The sequence below is a fragment of the Hordeum vulgare genome, chromosome 1H, assembly GCF_904849725.1.
Source record: "Hordeum vulgare subsp. vulgare chromosome 1H, MorexV3_pseudomolecules_assembly, whole genome shotgun sequence".
NCBI lineage: Eukaryota > Viridiplantae > Streptophyta > Magnoliopsida > Poales > Poaceae > Hordeum > Hordeum vulgare.
Window position 1 is genome coordinate 467,655,726 of NC_058518.1, and position 17,465 is coordinate 467,673,190.

The window sequence follows — 17,465 nt, forward strand, 5'->3', positions numbered from 1 at the left end:
CCAATACCGGGGTTGTGCATGATTTAAATTCGTTGTGCAATGATGATAGAGCATAGCAAGACTATATGATCTTGTAGGGATAACTTTCTTTTGGCCTTGTTATTTTGAAAGTTCATGATTACCTTGCTAGTTTGCTTGAATTATTATTGTCTCCACGTCAATAGCAAACTATTGTTTTGAATCTAATGGATCTGAACATTCACATCACATAAGAGGAGTTACAAAGGATATCTATGCTAGGTAGCATGAAAGCATCAAAAATTCATTCTTTATCACTTCCCTACTCGAGGACGAGCAGGAGTTAAGCTTGGGGATGCTTGATACGTCTCAAACGTATCTATAATTTTGGATGGTTTCATGCTGTTATCTTGTCAACTTTGGATGTTTTATGTACCTTTTATATCTTTTTTGGGACTAACTTATTAATTCAGTGCCAAGTGCCAGTTCCTGTTTTTTCTGTGTTTTTGACTCTTTTCAGATCTGATTTTGGAACGGAGTCCAAACGGAATAAATTCCCAGAAATAAAATTTTCCAGAACGGAAGAAGATTAGGGGACTTGAGGGCCAAGGCAGGAGAGCCACAGGGGTCCCACAAGCCCTGTAGCCACCACGAGGGGCGGCGACTACCAGGCTTGTGGCCTCCCTGGAGCTCCCTTGCCCTAGCTCTTTCGCCTATATATTCCCAAAAATCCAGAAAAAATGAGGGCATCCACGAAAACACGTTTCCACCGCCGCAAGCTTCCGTTTCCACGAGACCTTATCTGGAGACCCTTCCCGGTGCCCTGCCGGAGGGGACTTTGGAGTTGGAGGGCTTCTACATCAACATCATCGCCTCTCCAATGATTCGTGAGTAGTCTACTTCAGACCTACGGGTTCGTAGTTAGTAGCTAGATGGCTTCTTCTCTCTCTTGGATCTTCAATACAAAGTTCTCCATGATCTTCATGGAGATCTATCCGATGTAATCCTCTTTGGTGGTGTGTTTGTCGAGATCCGATGAATTGTGGATTTGTGATAAGATTATCTATGAATTATATTTGAGTCTTTGCTGATTTCTTATATGCATGATTTGATATCCTTGTAAGTCTCTCCGAGTCTTGGGTTTTGTTTGGCCAACTAGATCTATGATTCTTTCAATGGGAGAAGTGCTTGGTTTTGGGTTCATACCGTGTGGTGACCTTTCCCAGTGACAGAAGGGGCAGCAAGGCTCGCATCATGTTGTTGCCATCAAGGGTAACAAGATGGGATTTTATCGTAGATATGAGATTGTCCATCTACATCATGTCATCTTGCTTAAGGCGTTACTCTGTTCTTTTGGAGTTAATACACTAGATGCATGCTGGATAGCGGTCGACGTGTGGAGTAATAGTAGTAGATGCAGAAAGTATCGGTCTACTTGTTTTGGACGTGATGCCTATAGATATAATCATTGCCTTAGATAACGTCACGACTTTGCGCAGTTCTATCAATTGCTCGACAGTAATTCGTTCACCCACCGTCTACTTGCTTTCATGAGAGAAGCCACTAGTGAACACTACGGCCCTCGGGTTTATTCACAACTACCGTTTCCACTTTCACTTTTACTTTGCTCTGTTTACTCTTTGCTTTCAGTTCTCACTTTGCAAACAATCTATAAGGGATTGACAACCCCTTCATAGCGTTAGGTGCAAGCTCTTTGTGTTTGTGCATGTACTTGTGACTTGACGAGATCTTCCATTGGTTCGATACCTTGGTTCTCAATACTGAGGGAAATACTTACCGCCGCTGTGCTACATCACTCTTTCCTCTTCAAGGGAACACCAACACAAGGCTCCAAGGCCGTGGGGAAATCCTTTGCATATTTGCCAAGGAAGTCCCTAAAGGTGTAGCCGTAGCAGCAGGATTCCTCGCACCGTACCAGGGAAGGTCTGTTGTCGCAGTAGCACTTTCATGTTGATATTTATCGCTTTATGGGTTGTTATATTACTTTGTGGTACTATACTTATGCCTTTTATCTCTTATTTTGCAAGGTTTATTTGAAGACGGAGAATACCGGCAGCTGGAATTCTGGACTGGAAAAGGAGCAAGTTTGAGTCCTCTATTCTGCGCAACTCCAAATGCCCTGAAAATCAACGTGGAATTTTTTGGGAATATATAAAAAAATACTAGGCGAAAGAAGTGCGAGAGGGGAGCTACCAGGGGCCCACAAGCCTGGTAGCCGCCACCTACCCCCCCTAGCGGTGGCTACAGGGCTTGTGGGCACCCTGGCGGCTCACTGGCCCCCCTCTTTTGCTATATGAAGGGTTTCGTCTAGGAAAAATTTAGGGTGGAGCTTTTTCGTGGATTCTCCGCCGCCACGAGGTGGAACTTGAGCAGAACCAATCTAGAGCTCCGGCAGGACGATCCTGCCGGGGAAACTTCCCTCTCGGAGGGGGAAATCGTCGCCATCATCATCACCAACACTCCTCTCATCGGAGGGGAGTCATCTCCATCAACATCTTCATCAGCACCATCTCCTCTCCAAACCCTAGTTCATCTCTTGTAACCAATCTCCGTCTCGCGACTCCGATTGGTACTTGTAAGGTTGCTAGTAGTGTTGATTAGTCTTTGTAGTTGATGCTAGTTGGATTACTTGGTGGAAGAGTTTATGTTCAGATCCTTGATGCTATTCATTACACTTCTGATCATGATTATGATTATTCTTTGTGAGTAGTTACTTTTGTTCCTGAGGACATGGGATAAGTCATGCTGATAATAGTCATGTGAATTTTGTATTTGTTCGGTATTTTGATATGATGTTTGTTGGCTTTTCCTCTAGTGGTGTTATGTGAACGCCGACTACATAACACTTCACCATATTTGGGCCTAGAGGAAGGCATTGGGGAGTAGTAAGTAGATGATGGGTTGCTAGAGTGACAGAAGCTTAAACCCCAGTCTATGCGTTGCTTCGTAAGGGGCTGATTTGGATCCACTAGTTTAATGCTATGGTTAGACGTTGTCTTAATTCTTCTTTCGTAGTTGCGGATGCTAGCGAGAGGGGTTAATCAGAAGTGGGATGCTTGTCCAAGTAAGGGCAGTACCCAAGCGCCGGTCCACCCACATATCAAACTATCAAAGTAACGAACGTGAATCACATGAACATGATGAAACTAGCATGACAGAAATTACGTGTGTCCTCGGGAGCGTTTTTCCTCCTATAAGACTTTGTTCAGGCTTGTCCCTTGTTACAAAAGTGATTGGGCCACTTTGCTGCACCATTGCTACTCTTGGTACTTGTTACTTTTTGCTTGCTATGTTTCACCTCACTACACCATCACTTGTTACCGCTACTTTCAGTGCTTGCAGTTATTACCTTGCTGAAAACTATTTATCAGAGCCTGCTGCTCCTCCTTGGGTTCAACACTCTTACTTATCGAAAGGACTACGATTGATCCCCTATACTTGTGGGTCATCAAGACTCTTTTCTGGCGCCGTTGCCGGAGAGTAGGTGCGCCTTTGGTAAGTGGAATTTGGTAAGGAAACATTTATATACTGTGCTGAAATTTATTGTCACTTGTCCCTATGAAAACTGTTCCTTTGAGGAATTTTTTCGGGGTATCTTCACCATGAACGGAAGCGCGAGGAGTTGGTCCTCAACCTGAGGTATTGATATGTCTCAAACGTATCTATAATTTTTGATGGTTTCACGTTGTTATCTTGCCTTCTTTGTATGTTTTATGTACCTTTTTATATCTTTTTGGGACTAACTTATTAATTCAGTGCCAAGTGCCAGTTCATGTTTTTTCTATGTTTTTGACTCTTTTCAGATCTGATTTTGGAACGGAGTCCAAATGGAAGAAAAACCCCGAAATGATTTTTTCCCGAACGGAAGAAGTCCAGGGGGCTTTTGGGCCAAGCCAGGTGGGCTCGAGGGAGCCCACAAGTCCCCACTCCGCCACCAAGGGGAGGCGGCGGTGGACCGGCTTGTGGCCTCCCTGGCCGCCCCCTGACCTAGATCTTTGGCCTATAAATTCCCAAATATTTCGCAAAAAATCAGGGGAGCCTCGAAAATACTTTTCCGCCGCCGCAAGCTTCCGTTTCCGCGAGATCTCATGTGGAGACCCTTCCCGGCACCCTGCCGGAGGGGACTTTGGAGTTGGAGGGCTTCTTCATCATCATCATCGCCCCTCCAGTGACTCGTGAGTAGTTCACTTCAGACCTATGGGTCTGTAGTTAGTAGCTAGATGGCTTCTTCTCTCTCTTGGATCTTCAATACAAAGTTCTCCATGATCTTCATGGAGATCTATCCGATGTAATCTTCTTTGGCGGTGCGTTTGTCGAGAACCGATGAATTGTGGACTTGTGATCAGATTATCTATGATATATATTTGAGTCTTTGCTGATTTCTTATATGCATGATTTGATATCCTTGTAAGTCTCTCTGAGTCTTGGGTTTTGTTTGGCCAACTAGATCTATGATTCTTGCAATGGGAGAAGTGCTTGGTTTTAGGTTCCGCCATGTGGTGACCTTTCCCAGTGATAGTAGGGGCAGCAAGGCACACATCAAGCAGTTGCCATCAAGGGTAAAAAGATGGGGTTTTATCATTGGTTTGAGATTATCCCTCTACATCATGTCATCTTGCTTAAGGCGTTACTCTGTTCTTATGGACTTAATACACTAGATGCATGCTGGATAGCGGTCGACATGTGGAGTAATAGTAGTAGATGCAGAAAGTATCGGTCTACTTGTTTCAGACGTGATGCCTATAGAATTAATCATTGCATAGATATCGTCATGACTCTGCACAGTTCTATCAATTGCTCGACAGTAATTTGTTCACCCACCGTCTACTTGCTTTCATGAGAGAAGCCACTAGTAAACACTACGGCCCCCGGGTCTATTCACATCCATCGTTTACATCTCCGCTTTTACTTTGCTTTGTTACTTTGTTGCTTTCAGTTCTCACTTGGCAAACAATCTATAAGGGATTGACAACCCCTTCATAGCGTTGGGTGCAAGCTTTTGTGTTTGTGCAGGATCTCGAGATATTCTTCCGCCGGATTGATACCTTGGTTCTCAAACTGAGGGAAATACTTACCATCGCTGTGCTACATCACCCTTTCCGCTTCGAGGGAACACCAACGCAAGGCTCCAAGGCCACGGGGGAAATCCTTTGCATACTTGCCTAGGAAGTCCCTTAAGGCGTAGCTGTAGCTGAAGGATTCCTGGTGCCATCGAGACAACTATTCCTGCGCCGTTGCAAGGGATACACAGCAAACATCAGGTACCTACTGAAAATATCTTTTATGAAATTCCTTCGGGTATGCTTGAGAAACTGCTGGCTAATCCTTTTACAGGAGATGGATCATCACATCCAGACTTGCATCTAATCTATGTAGATGAAGTTTGTGGTTTATTTAATCTTGCAGGTTTGCCCGAGGATGAGGTAAAGAAGAAAGTCTTTCCTTTATCTTTGAAGGATAAGGCATTGACCTGGTATAGGCTATGTGATGATACTGGATCATGGGACTACAATCGGTTGAAATTGGAATTTCATGAAAAGTTTTATCCTAAGCATTTAGTACATCATGATCAGAATTATATTTATAACTTTTGGCCTCGTGACACGGAAAGCATAGCTCAAGCTTGGGGAGGCTTAAATCAATGCTATATTCATGCCCCAATCATGAGTTCTCGAGAGAAATTATCACTCAAAACTTTTATGCTCGGCTTTCTCATGAAGATCGTACCATGCTTGACACTTCTTGTACTGGTTGTTTTATGAAGAAGGATATTGACGACAAGTGGAATTTATTGGAAAGAATCAAACGTAACTCTGAAGATTGGGAGCTTGAAGAAGGTAAGGAGTCAGGTATGAATTTCCAGTTTGATTGCGCTAAATCTATTGTTGAAACAAACACTTCTAGAGATTTTAGCGCTAAGTATGGACTTGACTCTGAGATAGTAGCTTCTCTATGTGAATCTTTTGCTGCTCATGTTGATCTTCCTAAATAGAAGTGGTTTAAGTATCATCCTCCTGTATAAGTCAACATAGTTAAACCCAATCTAGTTGAAGAGAAAGTCATTGCCTTTAGTGATCCTATTGTTCCTTGTGCCTACGCTGAGAAACCACCTTACCCTGCTAGGAAAAAGGATTATTCTAAAGTCCCAACTGTGATAAGTAGGGGTTACATTAGACCACTTGCACCCACTGAGGAAATTAGAGTTGAACCTAGTGTTACTATTATCAAAGATCTGTTAGCCGAAAACATAGACGGGCATGTTATTAAATTCTGTGAGGACTCTGCTAGAATTGCTAAACCTCACGCGAAAGACAAATACGGACCTGTAGTTGGCATGCCCGTTGTTTCTGTCAAGATAGGAGATCACTGTTATCATGGTTTATGTGATATGGGTGCTAGTGTTAGTGCAATACCCCGGTCCCTATATGATGAAATCAAAGATGAGATTGCACCTGCTGAGTTAGAACCCATTGATGTCACTATTATGCTAGCTAATAGAGACACTATCTGCCCTCTGGGAATTGTGAGAGACGTAGAAGTCTTGTGTGGTAAGACGAAGTACCCTACTGATTTCCTCGTCCTTGCTACTGCACAAGATAGCTTTTGTCCCATCATATTTGGTAGACCCTTTCTCAACACCATCAATGCTCATATTGACTGCATTAAACACACTGTCATTGTTACTTTCGAGGGTGTGTCTCATGAATTTAAGTTCTCCAAGTTTGGAAGACAACCCCATGAAAAAGAGTCGTCTGGTAGGGATGAAATCATTGCTCTTGCCTCTATTGCCGTACCTCCTACGGATCCTTTAGAGCAATATCTGCTTGAGCATGAAAATGATATGCATATGGATGAAAGAGATGAGATAGATAAAATTGTTTTAGAACAATATCCTATTCTCAAGAATAATCTGCGTGTTGATGAGAAGGGTGATCCTGTGTTCGAGCTAAAACAGTTACCAGATACTCTTAAGTATGCCTACCTTCATGAGAAGGAGATATATCCTAATATTATTAGTGCTCACCTCTCGAATCACGAAGAGAAGAAGTTATTAAAAACTTTGAGGAAGCACCGTGCGGCTATTGGATATACTCTTGATGATCTTAAGGGTATTAGTCCCACTCTATGTTAGCACAAGATTAAAACTGACCCTGATTCTAAACCAGTTGCTGATCATGAAAGGAGATTAAATCCTAAGATGAAAGAGGTCGTGAGAAAAGAAATATTAAAGCTTCTGGAAGCAGGAATCATTTATCCTGTTGCACATAGTGATTGGGTAAGTCTAGTACATTGTGTACCTAAGAAGGGAGATATCACTGTCGTTCCTAATTATAAGAATGAACTAATCCCACAGAGGATTATTACTGGCTATAGGTGTTGGAAATATGCCCTAGAGGCAATAATAAATTAGTTATTATTATATTTCTTTGTTCATGATAATCGTTTATTATCCATGCTATAATTGTATTTCTTGGAAACACAGTGCATGTGTGGATACATAGACAAAACACTGTCCCTAGTAAGCCTCTAGTTGACTAGCTCGTTGATCAAAGATGGTCAAGGTTTCCTGACCATAGGCAAGTGTTGTCACTTGATAACGGGATCACATCATTAGGAGAATCATGTGATGGACTAGACCCAAACTAATAGACGTAGCATGTTGATCGTGTCATTTTGTTGCTACTGTTTTCTGCGTGTCAAGTATTTGTTCCTATGACCATGAGATCATATAACTCACTGACACCGGAGGAATGCTTTGTGTGTATCAAACGTCGCAACGTAACTGGGTGACTATAAAGATGCTCTACAGGTATCTCCGAAGGTGTTCGTTGAGTTAGTATGGATCAAGACTGGGATTTGTCACTCCGTATGACGGAGAGGTATCTCAGGGCCCACTCGGTAATACAACATCACACACAAGCCTTGCAAGCAATGTGACTTAGTGTAAGTTGCGGGATCTTGTATTAGGAAACGAGTAAAGAGACTTGCCGGTAACGAGATTGAAATAGGTATGCGGATACTGACGATCGAATCTTAGGCAAGTAACATACCGAAGGACAAAGGGAATGACATACGGGATTATATGAATCCTTGGCACTGAGGTTCAAACGATAAGATCTTCGTAGAATATGTAGGATCCAATATGGGCATCCAGGTCCCGCTATTGGATATTGACCGAGGAGTCTCTGGGGTCATGTCTACATAGTTCTCGAACCCGCAGGGTCTGCACACTTAAGGTTCGACGTTGTTTAATGCATATTTGAGTTATATGGTTGGTTACCGAATGTTGTTCGGAGTCACGGATGAGATCACGGATGTCACGAGGGTTTCCGGAATGGTCCGAAAACGAAGATTGATATATAGGATGACCTCATTTGGTTACCGGAAGGTTTTCGTGCATTACCAAAAAAGTTTCGGGCTCATCGGTAGTGTACTGGGAGTGCCGGGAGGGGTGCCGGGGACCATCAGGAGGGGTGTCACGCCCCAAGGGGTCTCATGGGCTATGGGAAGAGATAAACCAGCCCCTAGTGGGCTGGAATAAGTTCCCACTAAGGCCCATAAGGTTTGAGAAGCAAAAAACACAAGGTGGAAAGAGTTTCCAAGTGGGAAGGTGGAATCCTACTCCAAGTAGGATTGGAGTAGGACTCCTCCACCTCCAATTTCGGCCAAACCTTTAGGTTTTGAGGCTGCCTCCTCCCTCCCTCCCTCCTATATATAGTGGGGTTTTAGGGCTGATTTGAGACAACTTTTGCCACGGCAGCCCGACCACATACCTCCACGGTTTTACCTCTAGATCGCGTTTCTGCGGAGCTCGGGCGGAGCCCTGCTGAGATTAGATCACCACCAACCTCCGGAGCGCCGTCACGCTGCCGGAGAACTCATCTACCTCTCCGTCTCTCTTGCTGGATCAAGAAGGCCGAGATCATCGTCGAGCTGTACGTGTGCTGAACGCGGAGGTGCCGTCCGTTCGGCACTAGATCGGAGCGGATCGTGGGACGGATCGCAGGACGATTCATGGGACGGTTCGTGGGGCAGATCGAGGGACGTGAGGACGTTCCACTACATCAACCGCGTTCACTAACGCTTCTGCTGTGTGATCTACAAGGGTATGTAGATCGGAAATCCCCTCTCGTAGATGTTCATCACCATGATAGGTCTTCGTGCGCGTAGGAAATTTTTTGTTTCCCATGCGACGTTCCCCAACAATAGGATGGTGATAGACTTCCGGAAACTGAACAAGGCTACCAGGAAAGACCATTATCCTTTGCCGTTTATCGACCAAATGCTAGAAAGGCTATCTAAACACACAGACTTCTGCTTTCTAGACGGTTATTCAGGTTTCTCGCAAATACCTGTTGCACAATCTGATCAGGAGAAAACCACTTTCACCTGCCCCTTCGGTACCTATGCTTATAGACGTATGCCTTTTGGCTTGTGCAATGCACCTGCCACCTTTCAAAGAAGTATGATGGCTGTATTCTCTGACTTTTGTGAAAAGATTGTTGAGGTTTTCATGGATGATTTCTCCGTTTACGGTTCTTCCTTTGACGATTGCCTGAGCAACCTTGATCGAGTCTTACAGAGATGCAAAGATACCAACCTCGTCTTGAACTGGGAGAAGTGCCACTTCATGGTTAATGAAGGCATCGTCTTAGGACACAAAATCTCTGAGAAAGGTATTGAAGTTGATAAGGCTAAGGTTGATGCAATTGAGAAAATGCCTTGCCCCACAGATATCAGAGGTATACGAAGTTTGCTAGGTCATGTTGGTTTCTATAGAAGGTTCATTAAAGACTTCTCTAAGATTTCCAGGCCTCTTACCAACCTCTTGTAGAAGGATGTTCCTTTTGTTTTTGACGAGGATTGTGAGGAAGCTTTCGAAATACTTAAGAAGGCCTTGATAACCGCACCTATTGTTCAACCACCTGATTGGAACTTGCCCTTTGAAATCATGTGCGATGCTAGTGATTATGCTGTTGGTGTTGTTCTAGGACAAAGAGTTGACAAGAAGTTGAATGTCATTCACTACGCTACTAAAACTCTAGACAGTGCCCAAAGAAACTATGCCACTACGGAAAAGGAGTTTCTAGCAGTCGTGTTTGCATGTGAAAAGTTCAGATCTTATATAGTTGACTCCAAAGTCACTATTCACTCTGATCATGCTGCTATTAAGTACCTTATGGAGAAGAAGGACGCTAAGCCTAGGCTAATCAGATGGGTTCTCGTGCTACAGGAATTTGATTTGCACGTTGTTGACCGAAAGGGTGCTGATAACCCTGTAGCAGACAACTTGTCGAGGCTAGAGAATGTCCTTGATGACCCACGACCTATTGATGACAACTTTCCTGATGAGCAGTTAAATGTCATCCGCACTTCACATAGTGCACCGTGGTATGCTGATTACGCAAACTATATCGTAGCCAAATACATACCACCAGTTTCACATACCAGCAAAAGAAGACATTCTTCTTTGACTTAAGACACTACTTTTGGGATGATCCTCACCTTTATAAGGAAGGAGTAGATGGTGTTATTAGACGTTGTGTGCCTGAACATGAACAGGGACAGATCTTGCAGAAGTGTCATTCTGAAGCCTACGGAGGACACCATGCTGGAGATAGAACTTCTCATACGGTATTGCAATCAGGTTTCTATTGGCCCACTCTCTTCAAGGATGCCCGTAAGTTTGTCTTGTCTTGTGACGAATGCCAAAGAATAGGGAACATCAGTAAGCGTCGGGAAATGCCTATGAACTATTCACTTGTCATTGAACCATTTGATGTGTGGGGCTTTGGTTATATGGGACCCTTCCCGAGTTCCAATGGGTATACTCACATCTTAGTTGCTGTTGATTATGTCACTAAGTGGGTAGAAGCTATCCCCACTAGAAATGCTGATCATCACACCTCTATTAAGATGCTTAAAGAAGTCATTTTCCCAAGATTTGGAGTCCCTAGATATTTGATGACTGATGGCGGTTCACACTTCATTCATGGTGTTTTTCGTAAGATGCTCGCTAAGTATGATGTCAACCATAGAGTTGCATCTCCTTATCATCCTCAGTCTAGTGGTCAAGTGGAGTTGAGTAATAGAGAGATCAAATTGATCTGACAAAAGACTGTCAATAGATCTTGGAAGAATTGGTCTAGCAAACTTGACGATGCACTATGGGCTTATAGGACTGCTTATAAGAATCCCATGGGCATGTCGCCGTATAAAATGGTTTACGGTAAGGCCTCTCATTTACCTCTTGAGTTGGAACACAAAGCTTATTGGGCAATCAAAGAGCTCAACTTCGATTTCAAACTTGCCGGTGAGAAGCGGTTGTTTGATATCAGCTCATTAGATGAATGGAGGGCCCAGGCATATGAGAATACCAAGTTTTTCAAGGAAAAGGTTAAGAGATGGCATGATAAAAGAATACAAAAACGAGAGTTCAATGTAGGAGATTATGTCCTGCTATACAATTCTCGCTTAAGATTCTTCGCAGGCAAGCTTCTCTCTAAATGGGAAGGTCCTTACGTTGTCGAAGAAGTATATCTTTCCGGTGCCATCAAAATCAATAACACGGAAGGTAATTTTCCTAGAGTGGTAAATGGGCAAAGAATAAAGCATTATATCTCTGGTACTCCCATAAATGTTGAGACCAATATCATCAATATCATAACTCCGGAGGAGTACATAAGGGATGTTTATCAGCCTGTTTCAGACCCCGAAAACGAAGAGGTATGTGTTTCGGTAAGTAATTGGACTCCGAAACTTTTCCAATAGGAAATTTTCTCCGTTTTGGAATTTATGGAAAATTAGAAAAATAAAAAGCAATCCGGAGAGTGCACGAGGCGGCCACAAGCTTGGTAGCCGCCACCTACCCCCCTGGCGGGCGGCTACAAGGCTTGTGGGCACCTCGTGTGCCTCCCGGACTCCGTTTTCTTGCGGAGCACTCCTTCTGGTCCAGAAAAAAAATCATTATATATACGCCCGAGGGTTTTGATCTCCGTATCGCGCAGTTTTCCTCTGTTTTCGTTTCGAGCTTGTTTCTGTCGCAGATCTAGATCGTCATGACTTCCCCAAAAGCACGGAGTTCGAGAGTCTTATATCATCGGTTTCTTAGGAGGAGCATCGGAGTCGCTCGCACGTCAAGGGGGACCCCTGAGCATCGTGACTCAGGGGCCTAACTGTGCTCGTAGCCCCTCCCCCTTTGGGTCGTCCTTGGTTTCCGTTGGTTCAATCGTGTGGAGGTACACGCGTGGCGGGCCCTACCGACGCGGAGTGCTGAAGGTGTTCCGAGTTTTGAAATCTTCGCCGGCTTCTCCTCATGAGGGCAGCTCACGCGTCAAGGGGGACTCCTGAGCATCGCGACTCAGGAGCCTAACTACACTCGTAGCCCCTTCCCCCTTTGGCACGTCCTTGCCTTCCGATCAGTTCAATCGCGGAAAGGTACACGCAAGGCGGTGTAACATCCCAATTTTCCTAATTGGGAATGTTTTACATTGTAGCTAAGCATCTATGCATATTTAAATAAAGTTGCATTTGAATTCTTTCGACTTTTGCCTTTTTGCATTTCCATTTTTCTTCACACGAGAAATGCCGGGGAATAATCTCTTGCACGCAAGAGACAGAACGGAGGAAAATGACCCTACAAAAATGTGAGGCATCTCTGAAATATTTGGAGCCAAGAAAGCCAAGGTTTTATCGCGAAAATATATGCAAAAATAAATAAAGCATTTAGGGTGAAAAAAACATTTTTTAAAAGTTTTTATTTTTGCCTTGGAAAAATGTTAATCGAGTAGAGGATATTTTTCTGATTTTTTGGTATATGATACCATATATTAATTATTTTTATTCGTTGTCTTTTTATTTGTTTTAGTTTTTGTTTCTAAAAAAGACTAAAACAAGAAACTTAAAAAAAAAAAGGAAACCGCCGCGGGCGGCATTTAAGAGTTGGGCCGAATCCCGCCTGACCCGGGATCCTGATCCCCTTCGGATCGGTCGACCGCCCCGAGCCCCCAGCCTCCCTCTCACTGCCAGCGGGCCACACCGCCCGAACCCACCCCGAGTCGGCCACCTCCTTCCTCTCGTCCCTCTCTTTCCTTCCCCGGAGCCGAGCTCCTTCCTTACCTCACCGGAGCAGATCCCCGTCACCCCGCCTCCTCGCCGGAGTCGGCCACCACCGAAACACCGAGCTCCCCTGCTCACCCGACGCCCCCCTCGCCTTGCCGTCGCCGCCAGAGGACGCAGGAGCTTCGCCGCCACATCCCCGACCCTTCGGAAACCGCCGGGACCCGCCGGAATTGCCGCACCGCCACCACCTCTTCTCCTCCACCTCGCCGGAGCAGAGCAATGCCGGCAGCCACACTGTGAGCCCCATCTCTTTCCGTATCCGTTGGATCGTGTATGAACGCTACAGATTACATCACGATACCCTTTCGGTCTTCTAAACAAAACCGCGCCGGTTTTTATGTATTTAACTATTAGCCAGAGAGTTTTATGTTAGGTTTCGGGCGTTTGCTCTTTATACCCGCACCACACACCCCCGCAGCCAATCAGGGATTGCCACGTATTCTGTTAGTTTTTGTTTTCTTTTTCTGTTTAGTTCCAAAAACAGAAAATTTTCAATTTTGTTTTGAGCATACCTTTTGATCCCGAAGTCCAATGAGGTTGATTTTTTTCCAGTAGATCCCAATTTTTCTGTAGTTTTTAAAAACATATAATTTGTCTATGTTTGAAATTTTCAAATTTGAATTAGATCAGATTTAGTTTAAACCTTGTTTTGCTTATTCCAGGAGTTTAAAAAATGATTTTGATTTGATTCTTTTCGCTACTGCTTCCTAGTGATTATATATTACTGTGGTAGAAGTTTCAAAAAACTTTAAATATTTTTACTTGGGTTTTTGACAGAAACAAGTTTCTGCCTTAGTGACGTGTAGTGAATTCTTTCACTTAGGCCATAGCAACTCTTTACTTGTGATGTTATTTTTACTTGTTGTTTGATTGTAGTGCTTATGGTGTGTATTTGTTTGTATCGGTAGATCACCCGGAGTGCGAAGCTTGTTACTTAGAAGCGCTCGATCAAGACAACTATCATCAAGGCAAGTCATTTTGATCGTACTATTTCCTATGTTTTTCGATGCATGGTAGTTTCACCTTTCTTTGCCCAATTGCATGCTGCTTAGGTACTTGGAAATTTTAGTATAGGTTGTAGTATCATGCGGTAGGCACACAAAAACCCCGATACTTGGCCCCGGGACGACAAATTTCATATTGCTATGCTTGAGTAGACGGAATTTCGGTTGAGTGCATAACACGAGTGATGCAAGATTGATTAAATAATCAAGACCGGTTAAGACAAGATTTTCAAGACCTCGGATGCAATGCAACTCTGGGTGAAGGATGGTTGATCGGCTCCCTGGAGAAACCAGTGGATGACCCGGGATACTGGAGACGGCCATGACATCTTGCGGAAAGCTTCACCCAGGCTCGAAGAGACGGACGGAGGCTTCAAGACCCAAGGCTTACCTGCACAGCCACAAGTCATTATGGGCTCTGGCTTGGTTGGACAATGCGGCGACTCTGGAAAGGCGGTGCTAGCAGATGTAGAAGAACGGTAGGAATGGATCGGCACCGACAGGGATTCAGAGGGACCCGTTGAAAGAACATGTTTTGATCATCCGGTCTTCAAACACCCTGAAGTGCGAGGACATACTCGGAGGCGGTCAAATCTTGTTGGGAACGTGTGCAAAACTCTGTAGAGTGCCCAACCTAATCGATTAGCCATGTCCACGGTCATGGACAACTTGAGCCGGAGGCATTGAAATTCCCGTGAACTCTCGACACAACTTAATGATGATGTGGGTATTAACAACAACCCGGGTACGAGAATTGGTTGGCGGAACCATCTCGTTAACAACAAACAATGTAGTAATATTTTGCTTCCAGCCTCTCTTGTTGTAGGATAAAATTGGCTTTATGCAAAACTTATAGCCCCACCTGCCACATATGCATGTAGAGATAGTTGATTATTAGTTTTACCCCTCTCTTTGATGACTTGCCGGCATATTCCATATGCTAACCTACACGGCTGCAACGTATCATGTTGCAGAGTACTTTTCCGACCAGGAGTGAGGCTACGATCTATGCTCAGCGACATGCCCTGGAGTCGGATGGACTCGTCTACCTGATGCTTCCGCTAGTCTTCGTTAGATATCTCATGAGTTGGCCTTCAGCCACTTTATTGTAATCCATTATTGTAATAAAGTACTCGTTATGAGATTTCGATTAATAAAGCTGTGTGATTGAACTCTTGATATGTACATTGATGTACTAAGTGTGTACCAGCATGATCTTGGGATGGTACGGAAACACCAGAGGCTTGACTCGTCTTGAGTCGGGTCGCTACAGAAATGGTATCAGAGCACACGCTGACCGTAGGACGTAACCTCTAGGAATGGAAAAGCCTTAGGAAGAAAACTATTTTTTCTTATGTCTATAAATCCTCTATTTCCTCTTCTGATCATTTCTGACTTCTCTCCGATTTTCCAATGTTTTAGATGACCACCTTCATCCCCGTTAAGTTCACGGAGTTTTGCCAGCCCGACGCCACTATGCCTTTCGGAAAGGAGCTGGTACAGATCACCAAGGACTGAGGATTGCTCTGCCGACTATCACAGGGAAGCCGACTTCGTCTTACCCGGAGGATTCATGCTACAGGATCGAGGCGCACGTTCCCGGAAGGACATTCGAGCCGCGCACTGAGCCGGTGGATTTCAAGTTCATCGCACCCAACTGGATTCTCGGAAGGGACATGGCGGTCCATTGTGCACTCGGACGTATCAAGGAAGTGTACAAAGGCTGCCCTATTTCACCAGACCTACTCACGATGTCCGGGAGAAGAGAAGATGGAGAAATCATGCAAGACCAAGGGCGCTCTCCTGTCCTATGCCCAGACCTTGGAGAAGCACAGCGGGACTCTAGAGCATCGTGTGATCAAGGACGCCAGGAAGATCAAGCAACTGTCGCTCCGCGAACTCGAACTCGAAGAAGCAGCTCGGGAAGCCCACTATGAGCACGAACTGGAGGTGAAGGACTTTCTCAAGAGGATCGAGAAGCTGAAGACTCGAGTTGCATACCTGGAGGAGGAACTGGACATGGGCGAAAACCTTCATCCCGAAGGTGACGTAGCCCCCTTGATCAGCAATGACGAGGACTATGAAGAAAGCTCCACCGAAGGACCCACCACCATGCTTTTCTGAGGAGGACACTTAGACTAGACCACCAAATTTATTTTTATCGTTAAACGCTTAGGCCGATGTTTAGGTTATCGAATTTTGTATCCCCATGTGAACCCTTGTGATGGTATGGAATAAAATGTGTGGTGTGGTACTTGTTTGTTGCATTTCATATGGGTAGTGTAATTACTCTTAGACCATTGTTCTATGCTAATCTCACCCCTCTACAAACATCAGATGCCTCCGAGACGTGCCCCTACCTCCAACTTTCCGCCGGAACTCACCCAGTTGATTCAGCAACAGAACACCCTGATGCAGCTGATCATCCAGAACTAGAACAATAACAACAACCATCATCCACCCCAGGCCGACAATCTCACCCGTTTCCTGAGGTTGAACCCCCCGACTTTCTCGAGCAGCATTGAGCCCATTGTGGCAGATGATTGGCTCCGCAAGATGGAGCGTGAACTTATCACCGCTGGTTGTACTGAAGCTGAGAAGGTGCGCTTTGCCGCGCATCAACTTGAAGACCCTGCAGCTGCATGGTGGGAGAACTACACCACCACATACCCCATTGCTGGAGTCACTTGGGAGCAGTTCAAGCAAGCCTTTCGCACCGCACATGTCTCAGCTGGTGCAATGAGTCTGAAGAAGCGTGAGTTTCACAACTTACGCCAGGGAAATCGCTCTGTGGCTCAGTATGTCGATGAATTCAGCATGCTCGCCCGTTATGCACCTGGAGATGTGGCCAATGATGCGGCCAAGCAGGAAAAGTTCTTGGAGGGACTCAATGATGAGCTGAGCATTCAGCTGACTGTAGCCACGTTCAACAACTACCAGGAGCTGGTAGATAAGGCCCTCATCTTGGAGGGGAAACACCAGCAGATGGAGAACCGCAAGCGGAAGTATGGGAATGGACAGTTCAACTCCGTCACTCAGCAGAAGCCTCGCTACACCCCCTATTCAGGGAATACCGGGACTGGATCTGGTAAGTTTGGAGGACACGTCCAGCATAACCACCCAGTGCACAACCATGGAGGCCACAACCATGGAGGAAATGGGAACCACCGCAACAACAACAACTTCAAGAATGGAGGTACTGACACTCAGCAGCATTCAGCTCCAGCTCAGAAGGATCTGAATCACATCACCTGCTTCAAGTGTCAGAAGACGGGACACTATGCCACTGAATGTCCCCAGAACAAGCAGGGAAATGGAAACGGCAACGGCAACTCTGCAGCAAAGAAGCCCAATCCTTTT